We start from the raw sequence: 18,625 nt of genomic DNA, 5'->3' as shown, positions 1-18,625 counted from the left end.
GGTGTGATTTTTACATTGGGGTGAGTCTTAAGCTATATATATTTAATTTCCTTACCAAATACAAATACCACTAACTCCAAAGGTATGGCTGAGACAAGATTAGGGCGCAGAGGAAGCTCCCTGAGACTTTAAAGAAAACTCGATTCTGTGGATATATACAGTGACACAATATCAGGCTACAATGACACACACAACTGCCTTTAAAATAAATGACTCCCAGGTAGTACGTTTGTGTGTGTGGCCAGCCTGTTGGGAGATGCCACATCATTCATCATCTTATTAAAGAGGCTTATTGGGAGGAAGAAAAATGGGTGGTTAGACATACATTCTCAAGACGCTTTTATCATTGGATAAAAATTCCAAGTAGGTGGGACATATTTGGCATATAGCTGTGTTCATTGGTAGATTAATATGGTTGCTGATGACGGGAGCTGAGCAGGGGGATTGTGCACGGTCAGGTGCAGCAGTCAGTCAAAGCCCCTGGCTCTTTCTCAGCCAGTTGGCAAGCTGCCCTGAAACGTTCACCCAAAGCCACAAGAGATACCTGCAATTTGTCACCCCTATAAAATAACATTTTCCATCCAAATTGTCATTTAGAAGCGGAGGACTTTGTGTTCCAACAGGGAACGATGTTTAGCACCGTATCAATGTTTCTTATAAAGCATTTTATTATCAACTAACCCCCCGCTCAAACCCTAGCCCGTGTATTCATACCAGTTGGCAGAGACAGAGTAAGGTTTTAAAGAAGACATGTAATCTATCCTGGCTGTGTTGCTTTCATACAAGTCAGTGTAAAGAGGGGGAGGAAAGGCCCAGAAGGCAGTGCATCAATTCTTTGTTTGACGACTGGCTTGGCTGATTGCCAAGGTCTGATTTCTCACACCATGCATGCCACTGCACACCTCCAGCTTAGGAGGGAGAAAGAGAGATGGAAAGATTGAGGGATGAATAAAAGTCTTGCAAATGCGCATTCCTTCGCTTCCATTTACAAACACTGTCGATCTTTGCGATGACTGTGACTATGACACAGCCTTGATCAACGTCTTACAAAGGATGAAATATTTCTGTTCCACTGAAGGTATGACTTGTATATATGTAGATAGCATTCATAAGATATGAGTTTTTGAAAAATAAAATTCACATTAATGATTAAAAGAATAGGTGGCCTATTCCCAGAATGCTTCCCTCTATATGAAAAAGTACACAGTAGAGGCCCTACACAGCCTGATGGAAACCTGAAACGGTGATCAGTAAACGTTATACAATTGAGAGAACAGCGTGCAACTACCTTTATCCTCTTTGAACCCTTTATAAGTCCATCAATCCAAAGCCAGATTCAGGTTGGGCAGCAAAATGCACCGGGGATCAATTTCCACTCTGTCACTGTCAGCATGAATGGAGGGAGAACACTGAACGGGGACACACGTGTTGTCACTCATCTCCTGTGAGCCAAACCTCACACACCTATCATATCACATCACAATATGCAGATGCAACAGGCAGTTGGCTAAGTCTATTCAGTGGCGTGGTGTAGAACATGACATTGCTCCATCAACGTATACTCACTCCCCTAAGGCGACACACAACTCCCAGTTTATATTTCTCAAATGACTGTGCATATTGTTTCAGATAGCCGATACACAGGTGTAGTATTAACCGTACAGCATGTATGTGTTGGAATGACGTTAACCAGACGGAAAATCCATCACTACTGACAACTGTTCATAGATGCAACTCCCACCCACTTTAATCAGGAAATGTTTTTAGGGTAAAATCAGTGACATAAAAATGCAAAATTACTCTTATGCAAACAAAGATCTTAACGTATCTTTTTAAAATACACTCCATGCCAAATATTGAAAATGGCGCATCTTGCAATTTGGAATAAAATTGTTTGCATACATATAAATCTGGGTATACAAACAGTTATGCGCCTGCATTATTTTTATGCACCATGTACATTCCTTTATCATGGCTGGAAAAGTGTGTGTGTGTGTGTGTGTGTGTGTGTGTGTGTGTGTGTGTGTGTGTGTGAGTGTGTGTGTGTGTGTGTGTGTGTGTGTGTGTGTGTGTGTGTATATATGTGTGTGTATATATGTGTGTGTGTGTGTGTGTGTGTGTGTGTGTGTGTGTGTGTGTGTGTGTGTGTAAGTACTGAGGTGTAACTCCTTTGCTGGCCACATTCCTGCAGGATTTCCACCTCAGTCATGGCAGAAGTACCACATCTCAGCGTTTGCACAGCTAATCGTCAGATTTACAGTCATCCATCTATTTCACACATTACAAATGGTGCGCTCTCTGCTGCATTCCACCAGGTGGCTGGTTTTTCAGTGACTATACACACATGACTACAATGAACACCTCTTCATACTAGTTAGATAACTATGTCACACTCCTAACAGTCATACACACAGACACTCACACACACCAAAACACACACAAGGATAACCAGGGCAAACACAGGCAGAGTGTGACCAATGCTGACAGTAAGTAAATTGTTTTAACCACAAACTGATTTTTCCAAGCCTCCACTGTGACCTCAACTCAAATATTTTTTGATGTCTGGAGCTATCATCATCTTCAGCTAGTAGTTATTACTTTGTCAACAAGCCACAAGAAGTGTTTACCTTTGCCAAGAATGCCAGGTTGAGTCTTGATGTTTTTGTGGAGAACAATTTACCAGACTTGTCTTGGAGAGAACAAACTAATGCTGAATAATAATCCACAGCTTTGGGTCGCCCTGATAGCTCACCTGACAGAGCACATATCACTTGTTAAGGCTGAGTCCTGAACACAGAGCCTGGCTTTGAATCCGAACCCCGACCATTTGCTGCAGGTCTTCCTTTCTTGTCTCTCTCTACTGTAACTATCAAATACTAGATCATTTTCCCATATAAATTAATGTGCACACATTCAGTCTATACGCTGTTAAAAACAGCTTTCACATTTCCTGTTCTAAATATTTACACACCTGCCAAGGAAAATATACTGAGCACCACAACCATGCAACATTTGGTTTGCACTGTTTCGCCAAATGTAGTTTTGCATGCCTGTTCACCTGTATATTATCGATGGTACACGCATTATCATCATTTTCCATAAGAGCATTATATATATCATTTAAAAAAAAGAAGTCAGCAAAGACAAAAAACAATAACTAAAAACAATACAATCATATATTTCTGAGCAGGTTGTCCTTTAATAAACAGTCTGGTAGCAATTTTCACCTAATTTTTATATAATGTGTGTGCACAAGTACACACAAAACTCTATACATGCACATGCATATACATGTGTAACACCTGAGCCATGTAGCCAAAATATCTAATGTGTGATCAGTCTGCAACCGCCCGCAGGCTCATTTAGCCTCAGAAAGCTAGTTAGACAAGTTCCTAAGTGGCAGAATCTTTGGTTTCCTTATTCCTGTGTTTGTGTCCCATTTGGACCCACTGGTCTGAGTGTTCTGTTTCAATTTATCCTCCAGACACCAGAATAAAGTCTCCAACATTGCTCGGTGTATATGGACAATAGTATAACTATAATACTCTATCACACAAAGCATTTCTCCATATCTCCACAGGCATGGTTGGGTACCAATTATGGTCCAGGGAAACCAGCATCACCTGACTCAACCTGCCTTGATAAAGCCTTTTGTTATTTTCTGCACTGCCTGAATTTCCTCAAAAACATCTAATTGGTTAATGCTACCCTTGTCAAACACTTCAAATTGTGGTGTAGTGACATCTCCATGTTCTCATATATGTTGTGTTGTGTTTCTCTAGAGATAGTTGACCACATCAGCCAAAAATCAGACACACTGAGGCTGTGCTGATTTCACACACACACACAAAAAAAAAACAAATTCTACATTCAGCTAGTCTGTTCAAAACAAACTACATCGCATACAAGGTGTATGTGATATGTTTATGGAATAAATATTGTTTTAGGATGTATATCCACTCTAAAGTCTATTCAGCAGATCCACTGATCATTCATTCAAGACTGCAACTCAAATAGTGATGTCCATTAAAATAACATAAGAGGGATCATGTCTGAATTGTGGGTTCTAAGTGTGTAGGCCACAAAGGATGGCTCGAGCAGCAAGGCAAAGTACCAGGTGCATGTTTGTTGGTACTCACAGGCTGATGAGATGTGGTGTTGGGAGCGAGGAGGGGATGGATGATGGGCCGGAGGGTGGAGTCCAAGTGAAAAGGCGCAACAGTCCCGAGGAATTTCACCAGGAGGTCAGGTGCCCTGTCCTCAACAGCATTTATTCGTGGTCCTCTTTTCTCACTTGTACAACTGTCCAGCTCCTACACAGACAAAGTAGCTAAGAAACAAGTCTGTGATAACATACAGTACAAGCTAACTAAGTTATTTCTACAGATTTAGACGGTTTGTCTTTCAGCCGATAGCTTAACATGCGCTGTGCACAACGTGAAGGCTATGCTATCACCGCTACCTGCTATTAGCAATAAAGGCTATTTACATACGTATCGATTTGTTTTAATAACATTGGTACGGAAATAAATATTTACCTCTCACAAACAATATCACAAAACCCCGACCAGCAGTATAACGCAAGTTAAACGCAAGTTAACCAGAGTTGTGGACATAGTTACTGGAGCTACACTAATTTACAGAAACTTTACAAGAGATATGTTTATCTGCCATTTGACCCCCAGCGGTTCCGTAACGTCTTGATTTTTCGGCCGCATAAGACCCACCCCTTTACCTTAAAGTCAAATTTGATTGGATACAAGCTAAATGACTTTCCAATTAAATCAAAGAAAACAAAAGATTGACAGAAAGAAAGAGCTGTACGTTACATTTTCAGAGCAAGGCAAGCCTGTTTTTTTTTTTTTTTTTTTTAAATCAACTATTAAATACTCATACAAACGTACGAAAATATTATTATTTATTTAGTATTTATATTATTAGTATTTTTTTTATTATTATATTATTTGTTGAGAGTATTCATGGGTTATATGGCTTATCTTGTCTAAAAAGAAATTTGGACAAGTTATGAAATTTAGTTAGACAAATTTCATTTTATTTGGGTTTGGTGAAATGGTAGTGACAGGAATTAATCAGTACTCCAATGGAAGAAGTAAAAACAAATAAATAAATCTGACACATAACAACTTTAGAGACCAAGGCAATCCTTCTTTTAATCAGAGATGTCTATGAGGCATTTCAGCCAAAATGCTCACTTTAAATGTTCGGCAGATCTATGTCAGTGTGAAGACATTTTAATTCATATAAAGAATACCTTGGTCTTTCTGTTTGTGTTATGTCAAGTTATAACCAACTACCAAACAGCACTTTTCTATTGTCTGATATTTTTCTACTTTAAGTACCCCAGCAGCACAAGGTCTTTTTTACTGAAATATTTGGAATTATTGATATAAAATCAGCGGTCAGATTTAAAGCTTTGAATATTAGCGATTAGAAACTACAGCACAATATCAGCCTGCAGAAATGCATGCTGGTGTGACCATAACAGGTACATCATGGCACTTGTGCAATGGAAAAACTCTTAGTGAACATGAGCAGCAGTGGACGGTGATTGGCAGGGCCCTCTGTGGAGCAGACTGGCCGGCTGACGAGCTGACTGGCTGGCCCACTGGTTAGGGGCTTTCCTCCTCTGCAGCTGGAAAAGAAGGAGAGCCGTGGGTGAGGAGAATGTAAGGGCGAGAGAGACAGAGAGAGAGAGAGAGGCAAACAGAGCCTGGAGCCAGCAATTTGCTCTGCTGTTGCCCTGGGATCCTTAATAAACACATCCACACACTCACACTCTCCCCTGCTTCTCTCTCTCCTCACCAGGCTGACCAACAAAAGGGATGCAGTGGAGGGTTAAGTCAACCACACTCAGCTGGTGCACCTTTTTCTTTCTGAAATATACTTTACCCACCCTTCTAAGGAAATCAGCATCAACAGCTGCCACAACCTGCATGACAAGGTCAGCCCAGCTAACTCGAGGTCCTTTAAAACAGTTTTAAAAACCCTTTCTTAGCCTTTATTTCACTTTTTTGGGGCTATTTTGTGCTTGAACCCAACTGTCTGAATTTTGTTTTATTCATTTATAGTGCTCAGTTAATTATTTGCATTTGCCCCAAGTTATATTATTCTTTCTACTATTTTTATTGTGCGTGTTTTTATTTATTGGACACATTCATGTGTTGGGTTCAAGATTTTTAAATTAAAATTATGTAATTTTGGACTCAAACTGGTAATAACCAACATTTTGAGCTAAAATGTATAATTTTAATATGATACTTTAAAATTTTATCACTTTAAAACAGAAAACAGAAAAAAGAAGGAAATTTTGATTTTTGGTGGTTTGGAGAAACCCCTGAACCATCATTTAGACCATGAGATACAAAACAAACATATTCATTTAAATTCAGTTATCAAAATGATATAATTTTCCATAGTTGTGTGGCTTATCTATCTATCTATCTATCTATCTATCTATCTATCTGTTAAGTTGCCTATGGCCTTGACCTGGAAACCCTCTGTCTGCAACCTGCTGAACTGTTTCCTTCCGTCTCGCCCTGCAGACACTGCAGCTGTCCATGCCCATACTGGGGTCAAAGGGGACATCCTAATGCTCTTCCCCCTTGAGACTGGCACCTGTTGGCCCTGTGTTGGCCCAGCCTTCATAAAGACAACAGAGATTTCAATAAAGTGGGCTTAGAGCCACGAGGCCTGATGCTGCCTCTGTTTGCCCCACTAATGCTTCTTTCTTCTTCCTCCTCCTCCTCATCCTCCATGTGTCCATCCACCTGTCAAGTGGGTTGCATGGAAATGATTGAAATGTCACCAAAAGTGAAGTGCAAATTTGGGTGGGTGGGTCTTCTTCAGCTGGTTTGAGTAGAAAATAGGCTGCCTACACATCAGAACAAACACATCCATAGGAAAATTGAGTTTTGGACAAGATAGATAATATGACGATTTTGTTTTCATGCAATAACTATGGGACAACTAACCAAAATGGGATTTGGTAGCAACAGGGCACACACTGGCAATGTGTAAACATTCTGTCAGTAATGTTTCATCATCTCATCAATCATACCACATCAGTCATAATTTATTGAGGAAATATCTTGTTTCTTGTTCATCAGCAAACATCTTTTTCTGCATCAAGGAAGCCTAAAATCATTTTTTCCTCATCAAACTTTGCCATTTCTATTCAGCCGTTCCTTTCCAATGCATGATAATTTACATAAAATGATGAAAAACAGAGGCTTAACCTGAGTGGCTGTAGCAGCAGGTAGAGAGACTGAGGGCTGCAGCTGCAACTGTCTGTGCTGGGACTTGTTAAGGAGTGGAAAGAGTTGCAGGGATATTGGCAAGCTACCTGTCTTCCTGTCTGTCTGTAAACTTATATGAATCTATCTTTAGGGCTTGATTTTCAGACAAGATAAAAAATACAAAACAAATGTAAAAACATCACATTTTACATTTGGCTGTCAATACAGAAATTTAGCCAATAGACTTGACAAGTTAATCGTCATGATTAACATCAACATAACACCACCCCTTTGTATAGATTTAATTTAAAAGGACAGACACTGGCACATTGCCAACAACTGCTTCTTACGTCTCGTCACAGTATTTTGTGAATGTTACTTTTCAGTACTCAGACATACAAGGAGCTTTGGCAGGACTGGCTGCTGTTCCAGGGACTGAACCAGTGACTGTTTAGTTACTAGGTGGCCCCTTAACCAGTATGCCAACCTGCCATCGTTTGCCCAATTAGCTTGTTTTTCTTACAGTCTGATCGCTGCCCCCCTCATATCACGGCCTTATTTTTAGATTAACGTGTACTCAGCTGTCCAAAAGTGTAATTAGAGGGCAGATAGATCCTATTGAAAAGCTGACATGGTGGAGCTGTAGGAATATTGGACTGGCTGCGACTTTGACAATGTGTGAGTCACTGCTCTGATCCTCTGCTTCATTAGAGTAAATCCCTGTCACAAAGAGCAATGAAGAAGAGATTTAGTCTGGGAGGTCTGCCTAAAAAAGACTAATGGGCCTCTGTGTATATGTGTGGGTGTGGGTGTGTGTGTGTGTGTGTGTGTGTGTGTGTGATGTAACATAAAATGTTTTCGATCTTTTTTTCTTTTGCTGTGTTCCTACCGCCCTGTTTCTCTGTCTGGCTCTCACTCATACACTCTGTCTCTCTCCCCTCACACACTCTCGCACCCCTCCTCCTCCTGACTTATAATTAACTACAGTTGTTAATGGGCTCAAGAAGAATTTGGCTTGTAAGCTGATCCTACAATTAGGGCTTATTGACTTTGCATAAATGTTGGGGGCTGCTCTCCCCAGGGGTGTGGGGCAAAAGAAGGCCGTCTTTGAGGGGCTGCCAGGCCTAGCCGGACCCCCTGAGATGAGGGCGGAGGGCAGGAGGTGGAGTGGTGTTGGTTCTAAAACACACACAGAGAAACCACTTCCAAAAATCTTCTCCTGCATCCTTTGGGGTCACACAGGACATCGGGTTAATCTCCGGAAACTCAGATGAAAGGCCATAAAGCAGTGGGTCTTAAACTTGGGTCATGAGGGGCTCTCCATGCTGTGTAATGAGGAATTAAACTGAATTCATCGGAAATTACAAAATGTTTGATCGAATTATAAGATTTTTATATTTTTTTTTGCTTGTTTGTTTGTTTTTAACATATAAAAGAATAGGCAATATACACCAGTTTTGGCAGCTGGGATGTTGTTTCTTTGATGTGCAAAATCTTGAAACTGCATTCCACCCAGTCTGTCACACCCTCATAATTCAAAGCTCATAAAATGTGTAAGAACATCTATTCTAATCACAGGTTTCACTTTCACCACTATTTTCTCCTCACATATAATGTAAACAGTTACACGTCGACACCAAAGTCAAAATGTTATCAGATGGTGTGGGCAAATTTTTGTCTCCTTGGGGGTCCGTGACATGAAAACATTTGAGGGCTCAACAGCACATGTGTTGTTATGTAAAACTATTTTGTACCATAGAACCGATATTTATAAGTCTGATTAGTGGACTTTTTCTACTCTGAAACCCAAGGTTTTTTTTTTTTTTTTTTTTTTTTTTTTGTAGTAGTAGTAGTAGCTTATGGTGCTAAAATGGTTGTACATGTAGACAACTGTTCTGTTCTGTTCTACACTGGGGTTGGTGCTTTTGCATTGATCATTTAGACATATGATAAACATGCAGAGAATAACATGTTTCAGTGAGGCCACATTACTTGGACTGGTTGGTGTGTTTATGTTAAGTGTATATGCAAAATGTTATATTTATTTTCATGACAGATGACAACTATCTGTTTCAGCAACTAGGTTAGCTGTAATTTAGCGTTAAATCTTGAAGTCTTATTTTTATTTTAAAAAAAATGAGTCACGAGGAGTTTAGATTATTTCACTTGTTTCCAATTTATACTTACACCAAGAATTTTATCAAATCAAGTGTCATTTACATGATATGAAGAGAAATAAGTGACTTACTCAATGACAAAACATCAATGAAACTGCATTTGAAAAAAATTGAATCAGCATATTAGATTCCTGACCAATTTTGATACTATAAGACTAGTTAATTTGGATTTTTTTTTTTTGCATAGTAATATATACAGTATAGATATATTTTCTAAAATATGCATTGTCCTGATTGGGTGCATTCCCATTCCTGTAAAAAGACGGAGGATAAACAGCCATCGTGGTGGTTGTCTGCACATAACTGTGGGTTTTCTCCAGGAAACCAGCTTTTTAATTGCCTCTTCCTTTTATTGGATGCTGCGAGTTGCAACAAGTGCAAGCGCTCGCTCTCTCCTCCTCCCTCCTCTTGCTTAAAAGGGAGGTGATTCAGAGACACAAAGAGAACATGCAGTAAAATAAGAAACAAAACGATCAGCACGTCTCCAGACGCATGTCAGCACAGCTTACAGCTTACAGCCAGATTGCATTCATTGAGTTGAGCCTCGTTGTGGCTTGGAGGGGTATTTGCATAAAATTCTGCCCGTCTGAGTGAATGTAACTCTCTTCTGAGGACAAATTTACTTAAAAAAAGAAAGGAAAGAAACAAACACAAGAAAAACTTTAGCAGTTAACCATAGAGACATTATATTTTTTTTCCCTTTATGCCCCATTGCCTAAAGTGGGGGGCCTAAAGATGCACGACTGCATCCAAGGACGGATATTCCAATTCCTTGTTGGTGGGGATGACAGACAGAAAAATTTCCCTTCAGCAATTCTTGTGGGGGGACACCAAAGCAAATATACGCATACACACACATACGCACACACAATACACACACACATTTTTATTTTTATTTAACCTTTATTTAACCAGGTAAAACACCCATTGAGATCGAAATCTCTTTTACAAGGGGGACCTGGCCAAGAGGTCTGCAGCACACGTCAATCACTAGACATAGTTAATAGACAGATAATACATTACATTAGAAAACAATAAATAATAAAGGTAGATTACATACACACACACACACACACACACACACACACACACACACACATTCAGAGGTGGCATGCAGGTTATTTACAGTGACAGGGAAGAATGGTTAGTGCAGGTGCCTTCTGCTTGGTCAAAGATTTTGGACAGAGTGAAGGGGGGAGTCCAGCTTGCACCCTTCTGTCTCCCTCAGTGTGTCCTCCAGCTGGTTTGTCAGCATGGGCACCTCAGGTTCTGGACCAAAGGGGGACCTGGGCGGCTCCAACATGTCAGACAGTAGCTCCTGGATGGTACTGTACTTGGAGCCGCTGGTCTGACTTCTGTGTCTGACATGTTGCAGCAGCAAGTGGCGCGGCAGGCCCAGCTGCATGGCCTGGTCCAGAACTGAGCCCAATCAAGTCAATGAATTGTGTGGTGTTGTGGCATATAACATAACGTTATATAATTTAAATAATAGTATGATGCGACGCCACATAACTGGGAAACTTTGTCTTGTAGCCCCTCAGAGTCAGAAGCAAGATCCAGCACCAAGCACCAGCCATGAGCCCACAAGTCCAGAGTGGACAGGTAGGATTGCTCATTGAGTGAATATTATTAGAATGAATATAATGAAGAGTATGGTATAGACCTGCTCTATATGAGAAGTGTCCTGAGATTCTAGATGAATCAGCACTACATTAATGAAACTGACCTGAATTGATCAGAAGGCTTTGTAAAAAAGGGAGATTTGTGCTGAGAATTATGACAATTTTTAAAATGTGATTTGGTGTCAGAAGCAGAGCCAGGAGCCAGTAGTGATGAGGGGATTTCTCCTGTCAGTATGGAAGGAACAGGTGAGCTGTTGTAACAGAGTGTGTGAACAAGCAAGCATTAGTTCCAATATAACCACTTTACATGATTTTAATAATAATAGGTCGTGATCTAAAGTGGGAAACTCCAGGGGTGAAAATGAGTCCCACTGCGGCCCTGTTCGGTAGTATCCAAGAGCAGCAAAACACTCTGTTGTTAGTGTGAGATACATTTGGAATGAGCTACAGTCAGTGAATGGAACTGCAGTAAAATTATTTTTTTAATTATTTTTTAAAACTTTTTTTTATAGCTTTCTCTTTTAGTGAATATTGGTTTACTTATGTGCATGGCAGCTCTGTCCCTGACATTTTTGAGGATAACATTGGCGATCTGAACATTGAAGTGATAGATTTTTACCCCTATAGTGGTATTTGATGGTTTTCAAGTGTAAGACATCCACCAAGTTTGGTCCATTAACTCCTCCCCTGTCATGAGAACAAGAGCTTCACCAGGAGTGTGACTGTGGATGGATCACACTGGCATGGAGCAGCAAATCCCACTACATGGGTAAGAACCCAGACTGTCACTTTAAAGGGAGTTGGGGTCCTGATGGCATATCTATGCTCAACTAGTCTTTCTCTTAACTTGCATTTTAAGAAGACTACATAAATAAAACCACAATGATGGTCCAGTCTGTATTCCATGAATGCTGTGCTGCATTTTGTGAAACCATGTAGTTCACTCAGACTGAGAGCAGCTTGTAATGATGCTGCTGTACTGGTTTCAGGGTCACATCTGAAAGTGCCTGTGGCTTCTGGGAGGAGAGTGTGTTTTGGCAGTCGGGGTTGGTAACAATTTCTCCTTAAGCTCAATATCTCAATTACTGTTTCAAAATGTTCAACATGTTAAGGCCTCCCAAATTGCTTCCCAATCTTGGGGGGGTTGGGGGATTTTGGTCATTTCAAAATTCTCTCTTTTTCTAAACTAGTAACATTGTATGTGGATCAGTTTGCTACCAGTATAGCAGATAGAGACTGCTGTACTACCCACTGAAAAACACTTCTTCTCCACTCAAATAAATACAGAGAGAAACAAAGTAAAAATTACAGAAAACTTTTTTTATTGTTCTGTGGATGGCATAGAGCAGGGGTAGGCAACCATGTACCATGGAGGGCTGAGAGTCTGCAGGTTTTCATTCCAACCAAAAACTCCAGCGGGTGATTTCACTGATTCTCTCGCCTTCAAGCAGAGAGGAGGAACTGATCAGTGAAATCACCTGGTGGAGTTTTTGGTTTGAATGAAAACCTGCAGACTCTCAGCCCTCCATGGCACACACTGTAGTTGCCTACCACTGATTGGCACCTGACAGAGTCACTGTATCTGAGGGTCTAGGATGCATCTCCCCACCACTTGTCCAGCAGTTAAAAATAACTGGGCCATTAGTGTTGAGGCTGATTTATGAGCGCTGATTTGAATGTAAAAAGAAAAAAAAAAGCTTCCAGGACAATCTATGTATTAGTAAGCCATCCTTTTAAATGGCGAAGAAATTATGCTGTTAATATCCCCTCATAAATCACTCTTCCACTGTTTTTTTGTATGTGCACACACATACTGGTGGTCACAGCTGTGCACACACATATACGCACACAGGCAGGCACAAACACACATGACACAGACAGGCTCAGCAACGTCACTTCAAATTATCAGTAATTTATGGTGAGGTCTAGTGTTGCTGTCAGATCAGGGCTCAATGCTAAACGGCAGTGCAGCTATGAAGAGTGTGTATATGTCTGTGTGTGTGTGTGTGTGTGTGTGTGTGTGAGAGAGAGAGAGAGAGAGAGAGAGAGAGAGAGGGAGAGGGAGGGGGAGACCTGGCCGTGAATCACTGCTAGGGCTGGACCGAGGGTGTATATCAAACTCTCAGCGCACATTGGGAGCTGTGGACTTTACAGTGCCATTACTTTCACTGATCACGCTATTAACGTCACATCCCTTGAATCTCTCACACCAACCTCACACACTCCCCACTCAGACAATAAATCAATGGGCTCAGCCAAAACAAAAGGGAAGGAGAGGTTTAAATCCTGAGAGGTAGAGGGAGTAAATCGATGCACATAACTTGTACAGACAGATCGAGACACTTTTCCGATATGCCAACACCACAGAGTATTGGTACACATTCAGTTCAGCTAATTGGCTGCAGCTCAAGAAATCACATTTTCAGAGGACGGATAAATTCTAAAAAACACTAAAGCTTTTTTTCATGTTTACATTTAATCTCTGTTTAACTGGGGAGTTTCAATGAGACCAAACATTTCTTTTTCAGGAGGGACTTGGTCAACAAAGCAGCTCACTGAGAAATAAATCAACATCAATGAGTCAGAGAAAAGCTGAAAGTTTGTTACATGACTGTGCAAAACAAAAAGATCCAAGGGCAGAAAAGTGCCATCAGTGGCACAGCCTGAATACATTTCAAAGGTGCACTCTGCAAATTTCAAGCTCAACCATCAAAATGCATGCTTTTTCCACATTTTTCTCAGTTGAATCTAAAGGGTCCTCACTTAAATTGACCCACACTAATTTTGCATAGCGCACCTTTAAATTATGGACTAAACAAGCATTTGAAATTTGCAAGAATACTTGGGTTTGACAAAGTAATGGAAACACCTAACAATACATCAGCTACATGAAAAGGTGTGCATAGAGGATCACACTTTTCTTGGAGAGGGAAAGCCTCCACCTCTTTGAGAGGATGAGGAAGTTGAGTTAAACCTCCCATAAAAATTAGTGGCGAGTACAGAGGAAATGGAAGGCTTTCGACCCCATCCTGGTGTTCATGAACCCAATCTATGGAGGTACTATCGTCTTGGAGTAGGTGAATATTATAATGGGACATTGTTTGCACCCTGTTCTTGTAAAATAGCCTCATAGTCCTTGGCCGCTCCATGACCATGTAAAGTTGGGATGTGCCACAGAGGGCTCAGAGTCTGCAGGTTTTTGCTCCAAATGTGCAGTTCCAAGACAACACCAGGTGATTTCACTGATTAGTTCTTTGTCTCTGGCTGCAGGTTTTGATTAATCAGTGAGATCAGATGGTGTTGTGTTGGGTTGGAATGAAACCCTGCAGATTGTTTGCCAGCCAAAGCACATGGCTGCCATTCCCTGATGTGGGCCAAGTCCCTCAAAGGAGATGGCTGCCATAGCACCACAGATCCACCATGATAATCAGCTGGAAACAGACAACAGGCTGAAAGTATCCTTTGCCTTTCTCCAGTTAAAAACCCATCTGATTATTACTTCTTGATATTACCTTTTGCAGAGCTCAGGTGTCTGGGTTTTACGGCCCTCACACCAGGTTATGCTCCTTTGGACTTGCAAAAAACATTGAGCTTGTACTCAAATTCAGTGGTTTATAGCACATTGTGACTTTCCAGACTGTTCCCTCAGCTTCTGCGACCTCTCTAAGACTCTGTTGGCTGCTTCATGTTGCTTATAAAAGTGGTGATTGGCAGCTGTACTGTGGTGGCATTAAACTTTATGACTTGCCTGTAGGTGCCATTGTAATTGTGATGTATTCACTTCAAAAGGTAAAGACTTTTTTATGTGACATTTCTGCTATTTTGTCCACACCCCTGTGTGCTTCATATATATATATATATATATATGTATATATATACTATCTCATATATATAGTTCATATGTATCATATCTCGCAGACAGCCACGTCTACAGGACAGCAAATCAAGCCCCAGTGAGGTCATCGCCAAGAGGAATGCTGGGATAGGCCCGCAGCGTGCATGTGCGTATCTGATGCCAAGCGCCTCTGTACAGTGATAAACGACCGCAGCGGAGTTTTGCTAATGATCATTTTGGAAAAGTAAATAGATGTATCCAGCATCGATATTTCTTAATTATCGTCGTTTCCTGTGGAATTCTCCGCTGACGAAAACAGGATAAAACAATCAATCAGGCGAGAGAGAGAGAGAGAGAGCGAGAGTGAGAGTGAGAGAGAGAGAGTGAGAGAGTGAGAGAGAAGGAGAGAGAGACGAGAAGTAGGATACTTTACTCAAAGGATGTATTTCATAATCTGCCATGGATTTTCACCTTTTTAGAGTATGTCTGTGTGTGCATGCACGTCTGAAGTGAAAGAGAACAGTGCGCTGGCGAAGGGCAGTGAAATAAACGGGGAGAGCAAGAGAGTGTGTGTGGGAAACCAAGAGAGAAAGAAGCAGAGAGATAGAGTGACTTTTGCCGCCCTCCAAATCCCCTACAGACTACATGCCAGTGGCTACATGCTGGCTGCTCAATGCGTTTTAATGCCCTGTCAGCTGTGCCAGTGGGAGAAGACACACACACACACACACACACACACACACACACACACACACACACACACACAGGGCTAAACCCCACAGCAGACAAAGGGCTGCAGCTGCTGCCAAGAAGCACATATGAGTGGGAGTGTGTTTTTTGAGGTTCTGTGCATGTGCATGTGTGAGTGTGTGCGGGTGTGTTTGTACGTACGTGATTGCATGGAGTGTGGGGTTGGCCAGTATGTGTGTGGAAAGCTGTTAAACACACACTTTTCTTCCAGTGTCTTTCAAACTAATGAAATTAATTTGAAAGGAATCACAGAGTGGTATAGAAAAGTAACATTTAGAAAAAAACATGCAGCAGTTTATAAAATCAAACCAAACTCAAATGTTCAGTTTATTCCTTTTGAGAACATATTCTGCATGATGGCACATAATCTTTCTCTCACTCTAAATTGTCCAAGATCACACACACACACACACACACACACACACCCCGCTGCCCCAGCCCTCTGTTAACCAGGCTCTCCAGTGTGAAAGGCTGGGATTAACCTTGGATTTGAAATGGGACGCGAGCCCATACACTCACCAATCCCTCTTTCAGACCCGCCTCATGAGCTCATCTCTCCCTAATGAATGCCGTGGGTCACAGGTGAACACACACACACACACACACACACACACACATATATACATGCCCACACAGGGATGGACACACACACGCACACAAACACTCACCAAATATGGGTAAACAGGCACTCATGCATGCCTATGCACACACACAGCCACCTACATACAGGTAAACACATGCATGCACAATCACAGCACACACACACTCCCTGACACTCACATAGGGAGTGTATTAGCTCCCTGGCTTCTTTTGTGTGAGTGAGTCTGAGTTTATTAGCTCAGATCTGACAGCATTGTTGCTCTGTCAGGGGCAGCTCTTACAAGAAGGCAGCTATTTTGAACCAAAAACAACACTGAGAGGGAGCATGGCTTAACCTCACACTTGCGCACACACACACACACATTTAGCTCCAGCTTCTTTATCAGGGCTTCTGCAGCGAAAAACAAGGGAGTTTGGCTTAGAGCATAGACGGCTGCTGCGTCAAAAGGCCTTCTGGGAAAGGAGAGCTTAGCAAGCTGCAGGGGCGAGACTCGGTGTGTGTGTGTGTATGTACCTGCCTCCTCTCCTTCTCACTATCGCATACAGTGTAGTCCCATTTTCTCCCATTCAAACATGTTATGGGATACGGAAAAAAAAATGTTATTATTACACCAGCAGGGCAGTAAATGTGAGCATTTCCCAGTTCTTGTGAGTGGAAAACGCTATAGTCCTACATAGAAATCTATTTTTGCACACCCTCATAATATTGCAACTCATAAGTTTACCTCTTCATTTGTTCTTGACATATTGGAGTTATTGATCGGGTTATGTTTCATACCCACCTTTCCCTAAATGCACGCACAGGCTCTGTTTTTCTTTGCTCTGTCCTATTACAGTTATGCTGCTGCGATGACTAATTGCCCAACAAGAATGATTAAACATTGTTATCTTTCAAACATACGCAGTAAACAGCGTGTATCTCTGTGAGGACGTGCATGTCTGTGACTCAGTCTCTTTTTTAACCTTGTTTTTCTGAGACACACCCTCACACACACACACACACACAGACTGTATCTCATAGTATGCTCTCCAGAGTCGATACTGCTTATTAGTGTGCAATAAATCTTCTCTACCTCCAGTAAGGTGTCATGTCATAATTCACAGGAACAAGTGTTGCCGCTTTTCAGGCTTTGACAGATATAGGTTTTTGAGGCCGATACCAGTACCAGTATGTTTGGACTAAGGCAACAGATAGCCAGTATTCAGTAACTTTAAATTCGGGCCATTTTCATGCCAAAAAAGGACAAGTACTCAGTGTTTCCCTCAGAATTTCAGCTTTGTTGGGGTCAAATTCTTGTCAGAAACTGCTGAAAAATCATCTTACACTACAAGACTTAATAAAAGTTAAATACAAAGTTAAAAGTTAAATAAAAGATAATAAAAACAATAATGATGATAATGAGAATAAATATTCATACTTGGAATCTGATCAAAATACCACATTAGGCCTGGTTGTTCTGAAAACAGTGCAGCTCTGATCAATTCTACAATTAAAATAAATAAATAAATAAATAAACTTCATCCTATCCATCAAATCCGAGGCAAGAAATCCTCATTGGATCACAAATCATTTTTTTTTATGAAAGGCAACTATTGGCACAGTACACTGCAAAACTGATACATCAGTCTACTGCTTTTCCCACAGGGCGGATGTACCTAGAGGTGCCTCTCTCTCTTTCACAACAAAATTACTACAATCATCACACACACACACACACACACACACACCACCTTCAGAGGATGGGAGGGAGGGGAGAGAAGACAAATGAACGGGAGAGGAGAGAGAAGAGAGAGGAGGCAGAGAGGAGGTGTGACAGAAAGAGAGCAAGAAGAGGAAATAGACAGCAAAAGAGGGAGGAGACGAGGGAGGAGAGGAGATAAATCTTGTCTCTTCAGCCGTTCAGACCTGTCAGAGCTGAAACATGACATTTATGTGGGCACGCATTGGCCATAAGTTTAAAAATGACTCCAGAAAATACTATTATTATTTGTAAAGTGGAGTTTTTGTGCGGGTGTTGGGGCGTGCGGGTCAGTGTTGAGTGTGAGTGACAGTTAAGCAGTACACAATGCATGGGAATAAGCTTGTAATCTGGGGTATCAGATTCAGTGTGCTGGTAAAACAGCCTGCTGCCGGTGAATGGAGCCTTTGTCAAGGCCGCAGCTTAAAGGCTCATTTGCATGCAATGATAAACGTTGTTTACACAGGACATACAGCTCTGTGAAGTGGCAGGTAAACGCAGCAGGAATGATAGATGTGCTGCCTCGCGTTCTAGGGAGCCAGACGCTCGCGTAGAATGCACACATATGCACTTACACACACACACACACACAGACCAATTCATGCAACAGGTATGCAAACATCTACACATACAGACATGCACAAAC

General features: G+C 41.3%; 2 long non-coding RNA genes across 3 annotated transcripts in view; one reads left to right on the top strand and one right to left on the bottom strand.

Moving 5' to 3' along the window:
• The window catches only part of LOC115365462 (uncharacterized), a 177,686-nt gene extending 173,014 nt beyond the window's left edge, over nucleotides 1–4,672 (bottom strand). For both annotated transcript variants that reach the window (XR_003928764.1, XR_003928763.1), the window contains exons 1-2: nucleotides 4,539–4,672; nucleotides 4,140–4,313 (exon numbers count right to left, since the gene is read on the bottom strand). This is a non-coding gene — a long non-coding RNA (uncharacterized LOC115365462). The remainder of the gene's footprint in view (nucleotides 1–4,139; nucleotides 4,314–4,538) is intronic.
• Nucleotides 4,184–6,726, top strand: LOC115365458 (uncharacterized). Its single transcript, XR_003928761.1, has 3 exons — nucleotides 4,184–4,244; nucleotides 5,827–5,962; nucleotides 6,564–6,726. It is a non-coding gene; the product is annotated as an uncharacterized LOC115365458 (long non-coding RNA).
• Nucleotides 6,727–18,625: the final 11,899 nt, after the last annotated feature.

This window comes from Myripristis murdjan, chromosome 9 (genome assembly GCF_902150065.1).
Source record: "Myripristis murdjan chromosome 9, fMyrMur1.1, whole genome shotgun sequence".
In the NCBI taxonomy this organism is placed as follows: Eukaryota; Metazoa; Chordata; class Actinopteri; order Holocentriformes; family Holocentridae; genus Myripristis; species Myripristis murdjan.
This window is presented reverse-complemented; position numbering and strand designations above follow the sequence as displayed.